The 22850-nt window shown below is 45.4% G+C and overlaps 1 protein-coding gene across 1 annotated transcript in view; it reads right to left on the reverse strand.

Moving 5' to 3' along the window:
• The window catches only part of LOC144696069 (parkin coregulated gene protein), a 646838-nt gene extending 634926 nt beyond the window's left edge, over nucleotides 1–11912 (reverse strand). The window contains exon 1 of the mRNA XM_078567303.1: nucleotides 11827–11912. The gene's annotated coding sequence lies outside the window, so the exon portion shown is untranslated. The remainder of the gene's footprint in view (nucleotides 1–11826) is intronic.
• Nucleotides 11913–22850: the final 10938 nt, after the last annotated feature.

Raw genomic sequence — 22850 nt, forward strand, 5'->3', positions numbered from 1 at the left:
CTGACCTTATGATGGAGGGAAGGTCATTGATGAAGCAGCTGAAGATGGTTGGGCCGAGGACACTACCCTAAGGAACTCCTGCAGTGATGTCCTGGAGCTGAGATGACTGACCTCCAACAACCACAACCATCTTCCTTTGTGCTAGGTATGACTCAAACCAGTGGAGAGTTTTCCCCCTGTTTCCCATTGACTCCAGTTTTGCCAGGGTTCCTTGATGCCACACTCGGTCACATGCAGCCTTGAAGTCAAGGGCAGTCACTCTCACCTCACCTCGGAAGTTCAGCTCTTTTGCCTATGTTTGAACCAAGGCTGTAATGAGGTCAGGAGCTGAGTGGCCCTGGCAAAACCCAAACTGGGCGTCAGTGAGCAGGTTATTGCTAAGCAAGTGCCGCTTGATAGCATTGTTGATGACCCTTTCATTATTTCACTAATGAACAAGAGTAGACTGATGGGGCGGTAATTGGCCGGATTGGATTTGTCCTGCTTTTTGTGTACAGGACATACCTGGGCAATTTTCCACATTGCTGGGTAGATGCCAGTGTTGTAGCTGTACTGGGACAGCTTGGCTAGGGGCGCTGCAAGTTCTGCAGCACAAGTCTTCAGTACTATTGCCGGAATATTGTCAGGGCCCATAGCCTTTGCAGCATCCAGCACCTTCAGCTGTTCTTAATATCACATGGAGCGAATCAAATTGGCTGAAGACTGGAAACTGTGATGCTGGGGACCTCCAGAGGAGACCGAGATGGATCATCCACTTGGCACTTCTGAATGAAGATTGCAGCAAATGCTTAAGCCTTATCTATTGCAATGTTGTGCTGGGTTTCTCTACGTTGGGGATATTTGTGGAGCCTCCTCCTCCAGTGAGTTGTTTAATTGTCCATCACCATTCATGACTGGAAGTGGCAGGACTGCAGAACTTAAATCTGATCCATTGGTTGTGGGATCACTTAGCTCTGTCCATCATTTGCTGCTTATGCTGTTTGGCATGTAAGTAATCTTGTGTTTTAGCTTCACCAGGTTGACACCTCACTTTTAGGTATGCCTGGTGCTACTCCTGACTCTTCATTGAATCAGGGTTGATCCCCTGGTTTGATGATAATGGTAGGGTGGGGGATATGCCAGGCCATGAGGTTACAGATTGTGTTCAAGTACAATTCTACTGCTGCTGATGGCCCACAGCGCCTCATGGATGCCTGGTCTTGAGTTGCTAGATCTGTTTGAAATCTATCCCATGTAGCACTTGGTACTGCTATACCACACAATGGAGGATATCCTCAATGCGAAGATGGGACTTCATCTCCACAATGACTGTGCGCTGGTCACTCCTACTCATACTGTCATGGACAGATGCATCTGTGGCAGGTAGGTTGGTGAGGATGAGGTCAAGGGTGTTTTTCCCTCTTGTTGGTTCCCTCACTGCCTGCCACAGACCCAGTCTAGCAGCTATGTCATTTAGGACTCAACCAGCTTGGTCAGTAGTGGTGCTACTGAGCCAGTCTTGGTGATGGGCATTGAAGTCCCCCACCCAGAGTACATTCTGGGCCCTTGCTACCCTCAGTGCTTCCTCCAAGTGGTGTTCAACATGGAGGAGCACTGATTCATCAGCTGAGGGAGGGCGGTAGGTGGTAATCAGCAGCAGGTTTCCTTGCTCATGTTTGACCTGATGCCATGAGACTGCATGAAGTCCGGAGTCGATGTTGAGAACTTCCAGGCAACTCCCTCCTGACTGTATAGCACTGTGCCATCACCTCTGCTGCACCTGTCCTGCCAGTGGGCAGGCACACCCAGGGATGGTGATGGTGGTGTCTGGGACATTATCTGAATGATTTGATTCCATGAGGATGACTATATCAGGCTGTTGCTTGACTAGTCTGGGAAACAGCTCTCCCAGTTTTGGCACTAGCCCCCAGGTGTTAGTAGGGAGGACTTTGCAGGGTCGACAGGGCTGAGATTGTCGTTGTCGTTTCCGGTGCCTAGGTCAACACCGGGTGGTCCATCCGGTTTCATTCTTTTTTTGTGACTTTGTCGTGGTTGAAACAACTGAGTGGCTTGCTAGGCCATTTCAGAGTCAACCACATTGCTGTGGGTCTGGAGTCACATGTAGGCCAGACCAGACAAGGACGACAGATTTCCTTCCCTAAACAGCATTAGAGTGAGCCAGATGGCTTTTTACAAAAACTGATAATGGTTCCAACATCATCACTAGACTTTTAATTCCAGATTTTTTTTAAATTCAAATGTCACCATCTACCAAGGCAGGATTCAAACCCAGGTCCCCGGAGCATTAGCCTGGGTTTACTGGGTCACCAGTACACGCAACAGTGCCACTACACCACTGCCTCCCCAAGAGGACTGGAGAATTGTAAATGTTCAAAAGGAGTGTAAGGACAAACCCAGCACTGCAGGCCAGTCAGTTTAACCTCATAGTGAAAAAGTTTTCAGAAACAATGAATATTGATAAACCAAGTTAATAGTCACTTGGATTAATCAAGGACAACACGGATTTATTAAAAGCGAATTTTGTTTCACTAACTTGACTGAGTCTTTTGATGAGTTGACATGCTGCACACGCACTTCCAAAGGAATTGGATAAAGTGAACATAATAGGCTTGCGAGCAAAGCTGATGCCCATGGAATCAAAGGAACAGAGGTACCAATTATTTTATATTGCCTCTCTTCATTCTTCCTGCATTACATTTCATCTGTCACATAGCCACACTTTCCACTAGCCTGTCTATGTCCCCTTGAACTCTCTTCTAACCTCTTCACAATTCACAATACTTCTAAGCTTTGTGTCATCTGAAAATTTTGAGAGTGTATCCTGTACACCCAATCAGGGCCATTAACATAGGTCAAGAAAAGCAGTGGCCCTTGCACTGACCCCTGGAGAAGCCCACTGTATACCTTCCTCCAGTCTGAAAAACAACGGTTCACCACTACTCTCTCTTTCCTGTCTCTCAACCAAGTTTGCATTGTTGGTACCCCCCGTTCCTGGAACATTTAAAGAACGCTGGTGGTTCAAATGCAGAAACCATTGGAGTTGGCTGGGCAGATTGAGAAAGTGGTTAAAAAGACATGTAGAATCCTAGGCTTTAGAAATACAGGCATAGAGTACAAAAGCAAGGAAGTTATAATGAACCTTTATAAACCACTGGTTTGGTCTCCACTGGAGTATTGTGTCAAGCTCTGGGCACCACGATTTGGGAAGGATGTGAAGGCTTTAGAAAAGGTGCAGAAAAAGTTTGCGAGAATGGTTCCAGGGATGAGGGATTTCAGCTATGCGGATAGTTTTGAGCGCTGGGGCTGTTCTCCTTAGGGAAGAGAAGGTTGAGAGGAGATTTAATAGAGGTACTCAATATCATGAAGGGTCTAGAGAGAGCAGGGGGAGAGAAACTGTTCACATTGGCAGAAGGGTCAAGGACCAGGGGACACTGATTTAAGGTGAATGGCAAAAGAAACAATGGCAAAATAAGGGAAAATCTTTTTTACACAGCAAGTGGTTACAATCTAGAATGCACCGCCTGAGAGGGTGGTGGAGGCAGATTCAATCATGACTTTCAAAAGGGAAGTTGATAATCTTCTGAAGATGAGTGGGGGGGTTAGGGGGGGGCGGGAGGTGTTGACGTTGAGTTATTATCACTGGACTAGTAATCCAGAAACCCAGGGTTTGAACCCCACTACAGCAGATGGTGGGATTTGAATTCAATAAGAGTCTGATGATGACCATGCATTCACCAAGGCTCCTTCGACAAACTCAAGACCACTACCATCTAGAAGGACAAGGGCAGCAGATAGATGGGAACACCACCACCTGGAAGTTCCCCTCCAAGCCACTCACCATCCTGACTTGGAAATATATCGGACATTCCTTCACTGTCGCTGGGTCAGAATCCTGGAACTCCCTTCCTAACAGCACTGTGGGTGTACCTACATCACATGGACTGCAGCGGTTCAAGAAGGCAGCTCACCACCACCTCTCATGGGCAGTTAGGGACGGACAATAAATGCTGACCCAGCCAGCAAAGCCCACATCCTGTCAATGAATAAAAGAGAAAGAGGCCCCGGGGAAAGTGTGGGGGAGTGGGACTAGCTGAGTTTCTTCTTGCAGAGAGCCAGCATAGACACGATGGGCTGAATAACCTCTTTCTGTGCTGTAGCCATTCTATGATTCCAATAAATAGAGGAATATTGCAAACGTAAGGACAAAACACCACTTCATTTTCATTCATTTCGATAGCTATTAAAAAAGAAAATTGACATTTCAAGTATGGAAGCTCATTCTAATTGCGATCCTGTAGAGAGCTGTTATTAGAAGTATTTTTTTTTAAAAGGAGCGATAGCGTAGCAATGATGCAAGTGACCCCTTTCAAAGTTAGTTTATTCCAAAAACATTCTCACATGCTGCAGATTGAATCATTTCCTGCAGATGTTAAGCACTAATAAAAGAGCCAAACCTCGGCCTTAAAACATTCTGCAAACTGTATATTGGTGGGGGAAATTTGACTGGAGCTATAATAATCTGACCCTAGGCTAATCCCTTGGGGAGATTCATGCTTATAGTTAAAACATGAGCCTAAAATCTGTTCTAATCCTCGGAATTTATGAGGTAGGAGCTAATGCGGATATGTCTTTGGTGTGCAATGAGATGTGATCTATCGCAGATCAGCACAGGTAGCATAACAGAGAAGGGACATTTACTGCATAGATAAAAAGCTTTATAGTTGGTTATTTCCTTTCCTTTCTTTAATCAGGATTAACCAACAAGAGATTCCATTAGTTACTGTTCAGCCTTCAAAAAGATAATGCTTCCAAAAGCTAGGTTTTCTTCTTCCACTGGTGCATTGGAATGTATTTTAGTATGTTTGATTGGATTCTGAAGCTGGAGGTGCAGATTAAAAGATTACCAACTTGATTCTGATTTTACAGTGGAAGCCCATTAGCACAGCCTTCATAGTCATTATCTCTGATCTCTACTGCCGAGAAAGATCTGACTGTACCCAAGCAGATGGTATACTCTCTTTCTCTCTGGTGCTGTATCCTATATTGTAGAATACAAATGGGATATCTTCAACTCCTACTGTGACCAAGCTTGTCTTACCATGCTGCATGGCATATTTAAGAAGCAACTGACCTATAAAGTGATACATGGATTAAATGTCAGTGTTCTTAGAGTGTGCGTTCAATCATGAAAGGCGATGAATAGGGGAATCCAACGATTATTTAAAGTTATCCAACCAGCTCTGAGGAAAGGTCACCGACCTGAAACATGGGCCAGATTTTGCCTTTCTGGGGCATCTAATACCAATAGCTTGACTTCCCCCACATGTCAGCCATACCATCGGTCGGTGGCATTCTCACCTCTCTGAGCCACAAGGTTCTGAGTTCAAGTGCCACTCCATGGCTTGAGCACAGAAATGTAGGTTGGTACTACAGTGCAGTACTGAGGGAGTGCTGCACTTTTTGATGTGCCCTCTCTCAGGTGAGACAATAAACCAAAGCTCCATCTGCCTGCTTGAGTAGATATAAAAGATCCCATGGCACTATTTGGAAGAAGAGCAAAGTTGTTCTCCCCAGTGTCCTGGCCAATATTTAACCTTCAACCACCATCACTAAAAAACAGTTCAGTGTCACACTGCTGTTTGTGGGAGCTTGCTGTGCGCAAAATGGCTGCTTCATTTCCTGCAGTACAATAGTGACTACACTTCAGAAAGAACATCATTGGCTGTAAAATGCTTTGAGATGTCTGGTGGTTGTGTAAAGCATTATATAAATGCAAGTCTTTCTTTCTTTTTTTTTTGCATCCTTCAGCTCAAAGCGTTTTTGCCCACAGGGTTACCGAAAGTGCGAGCTGATAATGGTGCAGTGAGGCAGAATCAGAGCATCTGAGACCTGAGTGCACAAATATAAGAACTGGTAAATAAACAGCAGAAGGGCTGAGCGAGAGGGTGAATTCAGGGGGGTGAACTATTTTGGATATTAGCATTTAATGTGCATCCTCGCCTGAAGCTGCTACCATTTACATATAAATAATGGCCATTACTTGGACCACATTAACTTTGTTTCTCTTTGCACAAATGCTGCCTGACCTGCTGAATGCTTTCCATCAGTTTCTGATCTTAATTCTTTATTATTATAAAGGGATCCGTTTGTAACCTCCCTAGTCTTATTGACATTTAAACTCTCATTAAATATTGCTTTGAACTTTTCGAATGGTGGATTTAACTATTTCACAATTTTGCTGCTTCACTTGGCATGAAAAGTTATCGGCAATGACGTACTGTCATTTTTAATTCCTCACTGGTTCCGTAGGAATATGCACATGTACAATCGGTGCCACATGTACCAGGGATTACTCATCTCCAACGACAGCCTAACAATCTCCCCTTGGTATTGAATGAACTTAACGTAGCCGAATCCCCCACCATCAACTATCAGGGGACCATTATTGACCAAAATCTAACTGGACCTGCCACGTAAATGTTGTAGCTATTAATGCTGGATATCATGTGGTAAGTAGCTCACTTCCTGACTTCAGAAAGCCTCTCCACTACCTAACAAACACTGGTCAGGAGTGTGATAGACCCCTTCCCACTTTCCTGGATGAGGTCAGCTGCAACAAAAATCAAGAGACTCAATACCATCCTGACTATAGCAGCCCGCTTGATCGGCACCCCATCCACCACCTTACACATTCATTCCCTCCATCAATGGTGCACAATGGCTGCAGTGTGCGCTATCTACAACATGCACTACTGCACCTCACCAAGCTTCCTTCAGCAGCACCTTCCAAGCTGTGTGACCTCCACTACCCAGAATGACTAGAGCCATACAAGGGCAGCAGATGTATGGGAACACCCTCAACCCCCATTTCCCCTCCAAGCCATGGAAATATATCACTTGTCTCTTCATTGTCGTTGGGTGAAGAATCTGGAACGCGCTGTAGGGAGCACCTTCACTACATGGACTGCAGTGATTCAAAAAGCCAATCCAATACCACTTGCTCAAGGACAAGTGAGAATGGGCAATAAATGAAAGCCTTCCCGTCAGTCTCCTGAGAATGAGTAATTTAAAAAAGGATCCATGGGGGACTTGATAGATTGCAACAGAGGACTATTTTTGCTTACACCATCCTCTGTAGGCTGAATCACTGCATTCAGTCATAGACAAAATTGGACACCAAGCTGGCAAATGACAATGCCTTAGATGCTGCGTGGACTGAGTCAATAGCTGTTGAAGCTAATGCTGCCCACCCAGCTTTCCTCTGTAAAAATACCAAGCTTTCCTTAGTTACAAACATCCATCTCTGCTCAGTAATTGCATCTGAGCTACACAGGAGCAAGCAGATGGTGCAAATGGCAGGGAAGGCTGAGGGAACAGATTCTGCACAAAACCTGGCTGCGTTTCTCACAGTTGGCAACATCAGTATTGTACAAAGACTATATCCTGCCAGTCACCATTAATGTAACCCTATCTGCAGGCTATAGAAAAGAGAAAATCTATGTCTTGTTCACTTACTCCAACAGGATTACAGAGTCCAAAACCATTGAGGAGAGTAGGATAGTAATTTTTATGATTTTATCCCCTCCAAAGTTAGCGTCCTCAGGACAGTGATGCTACAACTGGCGGACACCAGTGCAGATGGTGAGAATGCCTGTGCACAGTCAGTTCGCTGTGGCAAACATAGGATGATGGACAGAGTCCCTCCACTCCCGCTAATAATGCATCCAACATCAATGAGATTGAGCATTTAAACCCAAAGGTAAATTTCAAATCAAGACTCAAAGAGGTGAATTCTTCTCTTAATCAATGATGGGAGGATGCCTTTTATTCCTATTTAAAGATCTACTCATAAAATCAAACATACAGAAATCAGAACAAAAGCAAAAATACCTGGAAAAACTCAGCAGGTCTGGCAGCATCTGCGGAGAGGAACACAGTTAACGTTTCGAGTCTGAATGACCCTTCAACAGAACTAAGTAAAAATAGAAGAGAGGTGAAATATAAGCTGGTTTACGGAGGTGGGGAGGCGGGGGGTGGGACAAGAAGAGCTGGATAGAGGGCCATTGATAGGTGGAGATAACCAAAAGATGTCACAGACAAAAGGACAAACAGGTGTTGATGGTGGTGATATTATCTAAAGGAATGTGCTAATTAAGGGTAGAAAGCAGGACAAGCAAGTTACAGATAGGCCTAGTGGGGGTGGGGTGAAGGAATCGAAATAGGCTAAAAGGTAGAGATAAAACAATAGATGGAAATACATTTAAAAATAATGGAAGTAAGTGGGAAAAGAAAAATCTATATAAATTATTGGAAAAAACAAAAAGGAGGGGGAAAATCGGAAAGGGGGTGGGGATGGAGGAGAGAGTTCATAATCTAAAATTGTTGAACTCAATATTCAGTCCGGAAGGCTGTAAAGTGCCCGAACAATCCCCATCCACCACTACTCTCCTCCGTCTGGCTGAACTTGTTCTCACACTGAACAATTTCTCCATAAACTCCTCTCACTTCCTCCAAATAAAAGGTGTGGCTATGGGTACCCGCATGGGCCCCAGCTATGCCTGTCTCTTTATGGGGTATGTGGAACATTCCTTGTTTCAGTCCTACTCCGGCCCCCTCCCACAACTCTTTCTCCGGTACATCGATGATTACTTCGGTGCTGCTTCATGCTCTCATCTGGACCTGGAAAAATGTATTAATTTTGCTTCCAATTTCCACCCCTCCATCATTTTCACATGGCCCATCTCTGACACTTCCCTTCCCTTCCTTGGCCTCTCTGTCTCAATTTCTGGTGATAGACTGTCCACCAATATCCATTACAAGCCTACCAACTCCCACAGCTACCTCGACTACAGCTCCTCACATCCCGCTTCCTGTAAGGACTCCATCCCATTCTCTCAGTTCCTTCGCCTCCGTCGCATCTGTTCTGATGATGCCACTTTCAAAAACAGTTCCTCTGACATGTCCTCTTTCTTCCTTAACCGAGGTTTTCCACCCACAGTGGTTGACAGGGCCCTCAACTGTGTCCGGCCCATCTCCCGTGCATCCGCCCTCACACCTTCTTCTCCCTCCCAGAAACATGATAGGGTCCCCCTTGTCCTCACTTATCATCCCACCAGCCTCCGCATTCAAAGGATCATCCTCCGCCATTTCCACCAACTCCAGCATGATGCATCTTCCCTTCACCCCCCTGGCAGCATTCCGCAGGGATCCTTCCCTCCGGGACACCCTGGTTCACTCCTCCATCACCCCCTACACCTTAACCCCCTCCCACAGCACCTTCCCAAAGCAACCGCAGAAGGTGGAAAATCTGCCCCTTCACTTCCCCTCTCCTCACCGTCCAAGGGCCCAAACACTCCTTTCAAATGAAACAGAATTTCACTTGCACTTCCCTCAACGTAGTCTACTGCATTCGTTGCCCCCAATGCGGTTTCCTCTACATTGGAGAGACCAAACGCAGACTGGGTGACCGCTTTGCAGAACACCTTCAGTCTGTCCGCAAGCATTACCCAGACCTCCCTGTCGCTTGCCATTTCAACACTCCACCCTGCTCTCATGCCCACATGTCCGTCCTTGGCTTGCTGCATTGTTCCAGTGAAGCTCAATGCAAACTGAAGGAACAGCACCTCATCTTCCGACTAGGCACTTTACAGCCTTCCGGACTGAATATTGAGTTCAACAATTTTAGATCATGAACTCTCTCCTCCATCCCCACCCCCTTTCTGATTTTCCCCCTCCTTTTTGTTTTTTCCAATAATTTATATAGATTTTTTTTTCCCACCTATTTCCATTATTCTTAAGTGTATTTCCATCCATTGTTTTATCTCTACCTTTTAGCCTTTTTCGATCCCTTCCCCCCCATCCCACTCCCACTAGGGCTATCTGTACCTTGCTCATCCTGCTTTCTACCCTTAATTAGCACATTCCTTAGATAATATCACCACCTTCAACACCTGTTTGTCCTTTTGTCTGTGACATCTTTTGGTTATCTCCACCTATCACTGGCCCTCTATCCAGCTCTACTTGTCCCACCCCCCCTTAAACCAGCTTATATTTCACCTCTCTTCTATTTTTACTTAGTTCTGTTGAAGGGTCATATGGACTCGAAACGTTAACTGTGTTCCTCTCCGCAGATGCTGCCAGACCTGCTGAGTTTTTCCAGGTATTTTTGTTTTTGTTTTGGATTTCCAGCATCCGCAGTTTTTTGCTTTTACACAGAAGTCAGATCTTTCAAGTGGTTTCACATTGTTGGTACTCGCTTGTAAGTTCCCTCCTCAGTCCCACTCCCCACACATACCAAAAATATATAGGGCTGAATATCCCCTCCCCCCCACGTCATGGGGGGGTTGTGCGGGGGTGGGCGAGAGCGAGCGCAAACCCGATCGGTGCCCCTGGTCGGGTGTGCGCCGCCATTTTACATGGGCGGGCCAATTAAGGCCAGCCCAGCGCGACACACACCCGGAAATGCTGAGCGCTCCCCATGCGGGTTGGGGGGGAGGGGGGAATTCCCTAAGTCGGGGCCTGCGATCTTTCACGTGCACGCGCGAAACAGCGCAGAAATCCCCCCTGAGGCACGGAGATGCCTCAGGGAGATTTGTTTAAGTTCTGAAAAATTTAATAAAGGTAAAAAAAAAGAATAATTTTAAGGACACGTCCCCTCATGTGAAACTGTCACACGAGCTGGGACATGTCCATTAATTTTTTTCAAAAATTTTTATTTAATTAATAAACCCTTCATGAACCCTCATCCCGCCCGTGGATGAGGTTTCACTAAAAACGTGAAGGCCGCCTGGGCTCTTCGCCTGCCCGACCGACCTTAAGGTTGGACGGGCAGCATTCTTAACTACTTTAGTTACTTTCTTAATGGCCTGAACAGGCCTTTGACATTTTGGTGGGTATGCAGCCAACCCAGCTGCACGCCCACCGCACTGACACTCTAAATGATGCGCGGTGACGTCAGGACGCATGCCCAATGTCACCGCCCATCATTTTACACATCGGCGAGCGGGGGGGCCCCACCACCCACCGGGGCCCCACCCACCCCGGGGGCCCCACCCACACCGGGGGCCCCACCCACCCCCACCCACCCCCCACCCACCCCCCACCCACCCCCCACTCGTCGACCGGAAAATTCTTCCATTTAACAATCATTTCAAGGGTATCTTGCTCCAATATTTAGCTCCATGGCTGCCCTCTGAAATGATTTGTTTTAAAGTACTCCTACACTGTAAAATGTGAAATCAGGTCATCGAGTGCTGTCAGAATATAAAGCAATCATCACTGTACATATGGTAGAGCAATAGGGGGTCCTGCACTCCTGCAGGAGATTTTAAAATAAATTCTATATTTACCACCATGAAAAATTGTAGAAAATCGTATTAAAAGGATAACAATTAGAATTTTGGAGGTTTCCCATAATTGTCAATTTATATGCATACATATGTATATTATATATTACCTATGGCACCTTCATTTCTGATGATGTGCTCTCGAGTGACAACTCCCGCAGGCTCACTTACACTGTAGGACCCTTCATGACAAGAAGCTGAGACTGTGTACTTCAGGTGACACATGTAAAATAAATGAAGCCTAACTAACTACAACACTGCTATTTGCTGTATTGCATTTCGCCACCCCACTCCTCACCAACCCCCACATCCAGCCCACGCCTCCCTCCATAGGATACACTATCTTAGCGTGAACTGGTAAAATGAGGACATTAATCACTGTCATGTTTCCCTCAAACATAATGCAGCTTTTACACTTTCACAGACCCAAACATATATTAAGGCTTGCAGGGAGAAAACCTTCTGTCTCGCCAACACTAACCTGCGCGATGTTTCTGTCTTCTTTGCCGTCTTCATCATTATTGTGTAAACGCTACAATGCCACTGGAGGTTTTCTTTCCCAAGCTGAAAATGTTGGAAATCTCAAGATCATTAAAAAAATGTTTTAAAAGCTCATCATTTAGAGTGAAACCATAGTCCAGATTCTCAATCTTGTGCCATATTTTGGTGGTTATCCAAACACTATTTAGACGCTGAACATTCACCACGACACTCCAGTTACTTAACATGTCAAATAGTTGTGGACCAGTTCTTCACACTGCACTAACAGTGTGGGACTGCAATATTAACCGGCTTTAAAAAAATCATTATGATCTGCTGACGAGTCTTTATAATTTTGTTCACCTTTCTTCTTATCAAAATGAAAGGTGTTAGTGCCTTGGAAAAGAACGCTACCGTTTCAGACACCCAGAATCTTGTGCCCTCCTCAGTGATGAGTTTGGAGAAGGGGGGTATTTAATCGGGTGGAAGGGTGGCAGGTGGAGACCCCCTGCAGCACTTCCCCCCCACCCCCCACCATCTTCCTGCCTTTACCCCAATTGTCTGTGGCAGGAAAGCCCATGGAAAGCCTTCCCTCCCCAATGCCAATTAAGACCCTTAAATTGGGGGGCGGTGGTTTCCTTTAGTGCCTGATCAAGGATTATTTAGCAAATGTTGTCCCATCGCAGAATCACATCGAATGTTGGACACTGTGTTTTGAGTTTTGCAAGCACCTGCTGGTTGGGTACGGTCTGTACCTTGCCCATTGTAAGCAGCGGAAGGGACATGCTATTTGATATGATCCATCAGTGTTTGGGACGTACGGCCCACATACCTAACATCACACTGGCACTGAAATTCATACACCGCATGACTCATTTGAGAGCTAGGCAGAACGTCATTTTGGTTGGTTGGTAGCATCCTCTTTGTGGCGAATTTGAGCACTGGATGGAACCCATTAAGACATGCAGGGAAATTATTACACACAGCTACGGATTCAAATATAGCAAACAAAACATCCACATCTTGGAAATATGCAAGTGGTAGGAGATTAGGTGTCATTCTATCAAAGACACTTCCTCATAATCCTCAGTGTACTAAAAATTACTTGATAACCAATTTAAGATTGTCAATCGGCCTCACAGTGTGGCGCATTTGTGTGTACTGGAAGCTGCAAATATTAATACATAGAGTTCTGTTTTATGCAGACGGAAAGAACCTGTACACACATTGCGCCTGTTTCAGCTAAACAAAATAAGTGACAGCCATCCGCTGGTTTATTCCTCAGGGCAATGCCTTGACCAATCAGAGTCAAGCTGCCTGGTTTAAATCTCAAACAATGCTTGGCAGTTAAGTCGTAGTCACAATTAACCGGCTCATTCTCCATGGCAATGCCTCTACCAAGCAGAGTCCACTTGCCAACCAATCAGCACTCTCTTCCCATACAGTATAAAGTTGTTGCTTCTCCTGACATTGGTATTCTTGCGATTGTCCTGATGAGTGCAAGATGAGAAGCTTCAACAACATGTCTCTTTTTCAGTAAGAGTACATTACAATAGTCAAGCCAAGGAATCAGAATCAGGTTAATAGGGACATGCAATTATGACCTCTTTTGTTTTGTATTTCAATTCCAAGTCCAAACATTTATTGGAACATTGGTCATGCGCTTCTTTTATGACGAATAAGTGAAAAGAATCCTCAAAGCGATATTGAAACTGGGCCTCAGCAGTGCGAGCTTGTTCCAACAGGATGTCGAGCACCACAGCAGAAATGGAGACAGCGGCCTTAATTGTTTCTCGAGTTAGTTTAAGTAGAGCGTTACCAATCACCGCAGGCTATTTCTTTTATACTCAGCGAGGTGCCCGAGGCTGTTTGATAATCACTTTGGTCGTTTTGATGCATAAATGTCTGCTTCTGTATGTTTGTTACCAACTCATCCAATAAACTCCTCCTCACCCCTGACTGCTGCTGTAATAGGATAAAATGTAGCACATAGCATGGATTCCCAACCATCCCACTGGGTTCATGCAAAACCATTCATTATAGTGCTGCGTTCTGTTTGAAGTTCTATTTCATTTAGCTGTTTGATGAATTTTTTTTTTAAATCCATATTAACTGTTAAATGCTCCTGTTCGCAGAACTTGTTGGTGGCAGAAGACTTAGTGTCATTCTATTGCAGACAATGTTAAAAATCCCAAGCTGTCTTTTACAATGAGAGCCTTTTGGTTCAGTATCCAAGAAGCCTGGCCTCAGCGAGATAACTTCCGAACTAAATCTCTGTCCGTCATCCTGGCAGCAATAGATGTCATAGATATCGCTCTGTTACAATTCCCCTTGGTGGTATCCCTTCAGTGGTTATGTCACCAATAATAATTCATGTTCGACCTGAGAGTCAATGGAGATTGGCAGGAAGATTCGGATTGAACGAGAGCAACAATATTTTAACTTTTCTTTTTAAGGGCAAGATTTTTTGAGATGGCGGGGTTTCCTGCTCCACTACCTAAAAATTCAGCAGGGAATGCATCGCCAGCAAGGAGTATTAATTGGTAGAAGACGGGACTTCCTCTCCCCACCCCCTCCAATTGGGGCAGATGTCCCGCCTCAAGAGTGCTCATTGGCCAGCAGCTCTGCAGTCCCAGAAGCACCAGCGGTAGGAGTGGCCAGGACCGGAAAGGCAAGCGGCCCCCAGATAAGATTCAAAGGCCCTGAGTCCAGGCCAGTAAGTGTGGCTGGTTTTAGGGCCAGGAGGGGAGGTGAGCTCCTTGCACATTAAATCACAGAAAGTCAACATGTAGGTACAGGAGACAAAGCAAATGGCATGTTAGCCTTAACTGCAAGGGGATTGAATTATAAGAGTAAAGAAAATTTACTGTAATTCTATAGGGCCTTGGTAAGACCACAGTTGGAGTACTGTGTACAGTTTTGGTCTCCTTACCTGAGGAAGGATATATTTGCCTTAGAGGGAGTGCAACAAAAGGTTCATTCAGCTGATCCCTGGAATGAGATGATTGTCCTACAAAAAGGGATCGAGTAGTCAAGGCCTATATTCCCTGGAGTTTGGAAGAATGAGAGGCAATCTATAAAATTCCCTAGGTGCTTGACGATGCTGGGAGGATGTTTCCACCAGCTGGTGACTCTCAGGGTCATAGCCTCAGGGTAAGGGACTGGCCATTTAGAAAGGAAGGAGAAGAAATTCCTTTGCGCATACAGTTGTGAATCTTTTGAATTCTTTAGCCCAGACAGCTGTGGATGCTCAGTCATTGGGTATATTCAAGACAGTGGTCAATAGATTTTTGGACACTAAGGAAATGAAGGGATATGGGGACAATACGGGAAAGTGGAATTGAGGTAAAAGACCTTGTTGCACAGTGGAACAGGTTTGAGGGGCCAAATGGCTTACCCCTGCTTCTATTTCTTATGTCCTGAAGCAATCAGACAACAAAAAACAAATCAATAAATAGGCTTCTGAAATGTCAGAAATTAATCAGAAATATTTGGGAAACAGCTCACAGAATCAAAATAAAATTCTTGATAGACAAACCTCTGATAATTAATCCACTTGAGGGAACACAAGGGCTTTAACTGACATTCTATCCAATTCTAAATTACTTCCCAAAATAAACTCAACTTGAAATAGAAAATAAGCCTCCAATCAGCAGAATTAACGAACTCGGTGTTTTGCTGGATTTGTTTATCCGTGAAGCTCAGAGTCTATCATCCAAAAATCCGCAGCCAAGTTCGCAAGTTTCTGTCAGACAGAATGTCAACCCAGTCGAGTCGACATGATACGCTGACAGCTTTATATCTCAAACATCACCTTACTGTACTGCAGCAATCAAAAAGGGAGCTGTCTTTTATTCAAAACCGTTCCAATTTGCGAAATGCCAACCTTTGGAAAGAGTTTGCTTTGACCACCCGGCACACCCTCCCTCCTTCAACCTCCCCCTCCACCCACCCTTCCCGTGACAATGTAGATTCTTGATCACAGGTCCCTCAGAGTTGGCATTTCACTGATATATCATTCTTCAGGCTTGAACTCGGACCATGACTTTATTTTTGTGCAGACTGTTCGACCATGAAGGGGAAGCGACCAGCATTCTACCTCCACTCCAAAATTTCCAGACATCACCGGTTAGGGGACCTGGAGTCCTAGCCGCTTCTCCTCCTCCGTATCCAGGATTACTGAAGCCACCTGTGGCATCCCCCGCTGCAGACAGATTGGAACAGTTCACTCAGCGAACACTGGGGGCTCGGTGGGGAGGCTAGTGAACAGCCACTCGGCAGACCTTATCGGGGGGAGGGGGAGCGGGAGGGAAGGGTCAAACCTGGGGATTCCGTTTCTTTGATCTACAAAAATCTTGCCAGAGAAATGAAAAATTGAAAGAGGCAAGATGCTCATTGCCCTATAAAAGGGCACAAGAATGGGGTAATAATGAAGCTGGCCACTGCCCGACAAGTGGCCAGAAGTTGTTTTGCACTGAGAATGTGTGATCTGAAGGAAGTCAATGAATACAGTGTGAAACCATCAGTAAAAGAGCAGAGATGAGCCAAGGACGTGAAGATAGCCTGGGGGGACCCTGGGGAGTTAAAGAGTCAAAAGATAAACCATCAAAGATATAGCACAGAATATTATTCCTTCTACCTCTGGTTCAGATTTCTTTCCCTCACTGGGGCCCACCCCACATCAAGCAGGCCGACAGCTGGTTCCAAACATCCACCAATGTTGCCATGAGCCAGTGGCTAGGCTTTGCACAAAAGGAGCCCAGTCTAACTCATTCTCTGATTCCCTTAGTCCTTGTGGGAGACACTCACCTCTCCACAAGAACACAGCTTAGCTGTGGAATTCAGCTCAGGGGCAATGAAACCCGGCTCACTTCCCCACGTGCCATATTGTACGCTTTACATACACACTTCACATCACAATATTTTCTCTCAAATTCTCAGTTACTCAAGAGGTACAAATTTGACTTTGCTCCGAAGATATTCTTCTGAATAAAAACAGCTGATATTTATGTAGCATCGTTAATGTAATGAAACATCCCTAATGCATTTCCTAGGAGTGTTATAAAACAAAATAAGACACCAGGTCACATATGGAGATATTAGGTCAGATGACCAAAAGCTTGGTCAAAGAGACGGGTTTTAAAGAGCGTCTTCAAGAAGCAAAGCGAGGTAGAGAGGCGGAGAGGTGTAGGGAGGGTATTCCAGAGCTTGTGGCCTAGAAAACTGAAGGCACGGCCACCAAAGATGGAGCAATTAAAACTGGGGATACGCAAGAGGCCAAAATTAGAGGAGATATTTTTGAGGGTTGTGGGGCTGGAGGAGGTTTCAGCGATAGGGAGAGGCCAGGCCATGGATGGATTTGAAAACAAGGGAGGGAATTTTAAAATCAAGACATTGCTGACTGGGATCCAATATAAGTCAGCGAGCACAGGGGTGATAAGTGAAGAGGACTTGGTGCGATTTAAGACACAGGCATTCGAGTTTGGAGGCCTCAATGCACAAAGGGAGACCAGCCAGGTGTGCATTACATTAATCAAGACCAGGGTTAACAACGGCATGAATGAGTGTTTCAGCAGCAGACCTATAAATCTAAAAATCTATATAAATCATGCAGATTTGTTCCTTACCAACTATTGCTTCAGGAAGAAATCCCTGTTTGAAGAACAAATAGATTTAAATGTTCCCTGCCGAAACAACCTGATCTCAGTTCCCATTTGTGCCTTCCATGGTATGACGCAACACAGCTCTCACAATAGCACCTCTCCAGGTAGTAGAACGCTTTGTAAATACCAAGACTGAATTCAGTTCAGATCAATCTGAGTCAAATTGAATTCAATCTCGCAATGTGCAAGACAAAGAAAGGGGCAATATTTCCAGAGGGTGGAGATGAGACAGGGGGTCCTGTGATGGGGTGGGGGTTGGGGGGGTGGGGGGGGATAGTGGTGGGGGGAGAGGTCGGAGGTAAGGTTAATGCTGTATGGCATAAATGAAAGCTGCTTCTGGCCTCAAGGGTAAGTGGAAATAGATGGAACAGAAGTAAATCATGTCATGACTTGTCAGTGTGAATTGCTCGTAAATCTGGCATATATTATAAGTAAGGTACTTGTAACCAGTTTATGAATCTATTGATATAGTCCCAGCAGTCTGTAATTTTATTCAGATCAGTAAGATGGATGGAATGAGCTTCTGAAATGCACCAAAGTGCAACTGAGTTGCAGAATATTACAGATGGTGGGCAGAGTTTCAACTGTGTTTTTCCATCGGGCTTCCACTGTAAATTGATTAAGTGCTGGTGATTTGTACAGTGCGGCTGCACCAGCTGTATGCAAGTAAATGAAATGGCAGGAGGTTTTTCTTAGCCCTTCCCCTTCTCTTGATGAATATTTACTTTTCTCGATTGTAGACCTGGAACTCAGGGGTTCCAGAAAAGCTCATTCAAATTACTTCAAATACACAAATTGATTCAACACCTGTTTGGAAGGGTTTTTTTTTAATACTATACTGCTATTGAGAAGCTACAGTTATGGGTCAAAATCCAAAGTGTAGGACACCACTAAGGTTAGACAGTGTAGAAATAAAAATAGCAGTAGGGCCTGGAATAAAAGAGTGTAAGGAGAGTCAAGGATAACAAAAGGCCATCTAGTCCATTGAAGTTCATGTCTCCAGCACATTACCTCTCCCATCACAACATCCAATCGTATTGTACATAAGCTCATTATTTTTGTTTGGTGATTGAATTCAAATCCCATCATAGCAACTGGGAAATCTTAATTCAATTAAATAAAAATCTGTAATAAAAACTTAGGTCCAGATTTTCGCCACATCGGAGAGGTTCTCCGTCATGGTAAAAATCCTAGAAATGGCCGGAAATTCTAAGTCCTGCCCCTAAACCCAGCATTTCTCATCCTCACGGGGGCAGGACTGGAGTCGGGCCGGGGTTTTCACACATGCAATCTGCAGAGGCAACTGGTCATGTAAATCGCCAGTTGCCTCCACTGAAGTGGGATTTTGGAAGACTCTGGAGTGTGTAGATTAGAAGGGGTAAGAGGAGGCCTGAACTTGGTGGATGCATTTGGATAGCCCTTTGGAGAGGTAAGGTATCCCTTTGGATAGAGTCTGGGGCAACTAAATGTCCAGCTGTCAAGGAAGTGTAAAAGAGCTACCCATCTGTCAAGGAACTGTCCAGCTGTCAAGGAAGTGTAAAAGAGCTACCCATCTGTCAAGGAACTGTCCAGCTGTCAAGGAAGTGTAAAAGAGCTACCCATCTGTCAAGGAATGAGCTGTCAAAGCTGTCAAAGCTACCCAGGAAGTGTCAAAACTGTCAAGGGATCGTCCAAAGATAATAGGTCAGCTGGCATGGAGGAGGAAAGGGAAAAGGCTGGTGGGTAGGGGGCATGGGTTGGCATGAGCTGGTGCTGTTGGCATAGGGGTAGGGGGCCATGTGTGGTGGGTAGAGGGGCATTAGGTTGGCATGGGAGATATGGGGGCCAAGGGGAGTGGTTAGAGGGGCACTAAGTTAGCATGGGGAATATGGAGCCATGGAGTGGGGGTGGTGACGGGTATGGGTTGGAATGGATGGGGCATAGGGAGTGTGTCAGGCTGAGGGATGGAGGGGTGCTTCTTTTTTCTTCTTATTTTTTATTTATTTAAACACAATGTTGGGGCACAGAGGCAGCCCACCTCTAACCACTCCCCTTGGCCACCATATCTCCCATGCCTATGGCATGGCAGCCTATGCATTCGTTCTGGGGTGACTCAGCCCAACTCGTGTTTGAGCCCGCCCCCCCCACCACCACAACACCCCCCACCCCCCAGCCGAAAATCCAACCTGCGTGCGGACATTTTTAAAGGTCAGGTTCGCCGAGCCAAGAAATCTCCGGAAACCGACCCGTGGATGAAAATCGGGGCCCTAGAAGCTATGAAGCTACTGAATTGTTGTGAGGACCCATCTGGTTCACTAATGTTCTTTAGGGAAAGAAATCTGCCGTCCTTACCCGGTCTGGCCTACACGTGACTCCAGACCCACAGCAAATGTGGCTGACTCTTGACTGGCCTCTGATATGGACGAGCAAAACCACTTTGTTCTATTCAAGAAGGTTCCCAAAGGTGATTTAGGGGTGGGAAATAAATGCTGGTGCTGCCCGCAAGGAACACATTCTGTAAGTGAGTTTTAAAATATTATGCCAAGCACTTATCATTCCGAGTTGTCTCCTGTTTTACCATAAATGAGATATCTAATTTTCCAAAAATAAAACACACCAAAATGTTAACTGTATTCGAACCGCTGAGGCGAAACTATGCAAGCTTGAAACGACTTCAGTTATAAACCGATTTAACTATTGGCTTCTTCTTAGTGAGTTTTCTGCACATCCAACCCATAGAGCCACAACCTCCACCATGGATAGGGCTTGGAACCCAGAAGTCTTGGTTTCCTTGAAGGCCAACGGGCTTGTAACTTTTAACCATTTTTTTCTTAAGCAGGTGCCCTCCCAGGATCCAGTATTATTAACAGGTTTGGACAGGGAACTGTGCAACACAGAACACAGCCCTGGAGCAAGTAAGTTGAGCACTGTAGGGGATAGAGATTGCGAGGTGCTGGGGGATAGGGGTGCATCATTGCTTGGAGGATGGGGGTGATCTGGGGAGGTCAGGGAGAGATTTAAGGAGGGATAGAGGTGGTGGGCAAAAAGATTAGAAGGGGAGACAGAGGAGATGGGGGGAGTTCTGGGAGAGATGAGAGACAGAGTCGGGGATCGGAGGGAAAGGGGGTGGAGTCTGCTGGAGAGTCAGGGATGATGGGGGTTGGTGATTGTGTCGGGGGGTGTTGGAGGGGAGTTAAAGATTGAGGAGGCGGGTGATCACGAGAGTCTTGGGAGAGACCGTGGAGGAGGTGGGGCGATCTACAGGTTGAACCTGTGGAGGAGGAAGGAAACAGTCCTACTCCTTCTGGCCCACAAGCAGCGCTGTAAAGACATTTACCTGGTGGATCCAGTCATTCTCAAATCCTTTTTTCTGCTGGATTTCCCAAGGCCAGGAAAACCTGATCAATAGTTATAAGAAAAAGATACCTTGCTAAAATGGAGGCACACAGCCTCCTTAAAAGATTTCAATGACAGACCCACCTCCTGATTGGTCTTCTCTTTGTGCCTCCTCTGTTAAAACTGGAATCGGGGGTGGGGAGGGGGAGTGAATTCAGGGCAGATCGGGGTCAAGTTTCAGATTTTTAACATTTTAACTTCCCACCTGACCCAAACCCACAGGCTTTTGGGAGGTAAAATTACCTCAAAGTTTCACATGGGTGAACTTTTTTCAGAACTGGCAAAAGCTAGAGATGTAACAGATTTTAGACAAGTGCAGAGGCAGGTGGGGGTGGTTGGAGAAAAGAACAAAAGGGAAGGTGAGGGACCGGGCGGAAGGCGGGAGAGGTTAAATGGCAAAAAGGGTGATGGCGCAAGGCACAAAGGAGTGGTAATGGGACAAGCAAAGAAACAGAGGATGGGTCTAGAGCAGGTGTAAATGGCAACGGCAGAACCATGAGCAGCACCTGTTGAAAAACAATAGCGGCAGTGATTATGATTTGAAATTACTGAATTTTATTGTAAGATTTTAACGTTGCCTAATCAAAGACTGAGCAGCTGGTCATTGAGCTTCAAGGAACGTATGCTGGACATGTTTAAGGCAAAGCTACGTTGTCTTTCCAGGTATAACAAAAGGATAATGATATGAATCCCTACTTTTAGATTGTCCTTACAGCCTCAACTCTAGCGATGAAAAATGGCTTCTAATAATTCAGTAATTATATCTATCCAATAATAATGCAGCCAGTTATTCAGAATAAACCTGAGGATGATCTGCGCAATGACCTCATGATCAGCTGGTAGTGTAGATTTAGAAAGGGGAGATTCTACATAACCCGCCCTCCCCAGCAGCTTTGAGAAAGTGATAAACCCAGTGGGTTACAGTGCGATGTGTTGTTCCCCGCCTTTTAAAAAATTCAATTCCACACAAAATGCTGTTAGGTAAACCGAGAGCCTTGGAAGTTCAGACCAAACCCTGGGGATGGATAACAAATCGATCAGACGCTCGGAGAGAATGAATATTCAGTGGAGGGACTAAGTCAGAGTTGGATGGCTGTACTGAGTAGGGTGTCTCAAGAGCGTGGTGCTGGTATCCACGTGTATCTCCATTTTACATGAATGGTGGGTTCAGAAACTCAAGGCAACGTTGCCAAATTTGCAGATGACATGACACAGGGACAGACAGTGGAATCAGTAACAGCTCTGAGATTACAGAATGAGTTGGACAAGATATGTAAGTGGGCAGAACAATGAAACTTTGATGCAGAAAATTGTAAATTGCAACAGATACTCCATGAATGGATGAGGTCCAAAAAAACCTTGGACTCAACACTAAGCCCATCCGTCCAGTGCAATCAAGGGATTCACAGGGTAATTGAACGGTGAACTACATTACCAAATCAGTATAGAGTATAAGACAGAGGAGGCACTGATCAAACTACAGTGCGTAGATCAGACTTGAATACCTTTCCAGTTCTGATGACATCCATCCATCTCAGGAGACAACGGACTGTGCCTATGGTGTATATTGCATCTGCTGGAGTTCAGAAGAGTAAGGGGCGACTTAATTGAAACATATAAGATCCTGAGGCGTCTTGAGAGGGTCAATGTGGAGAGGATGTTTCATCTTGTGGGAGAATCTAGTACTAGGGGCCGCTGTTTAAAAATAAGGGGTCGCCCCTTTAGGACAGAGATGAGGAGATTTTGTTTTCTCTCAGTGGGTTGTGAGCCTTTGGAACTCTCTTCCTCAAAAAGTGATAGAAGCAGAGTATTTGAATATTTTAAAGGCAGAGCTAAGTAGATTCTTAATAAGCAAGGGGGTGAAAGGTTATTGGGGGTAGGAGGGAGGATGGGGTTGAGGTTACAATCAGATCAGCCGTGATCTCATTAAATGGTGGAGCAAGCTCAAAGGGCTGAGTGGCCTATTCCTGCTCCTAATTCGTATGTT

The sequence above is a fragment of the Cetorhinus maximus genome, chromosome 21 (assembly GCF_964194155.1).
Source record: "Cetorhinus maximus chromosome 21, sCetMax3.hap1.1, whole genome shotgun sequence".
Classification (NCBI taxonomy): Eukaryota; Metazoa; Chordata; class Chondrichthyes; order Lamniformes; family Cetorhinidae; genus Cetorhinus; species Cetorhinus maximus.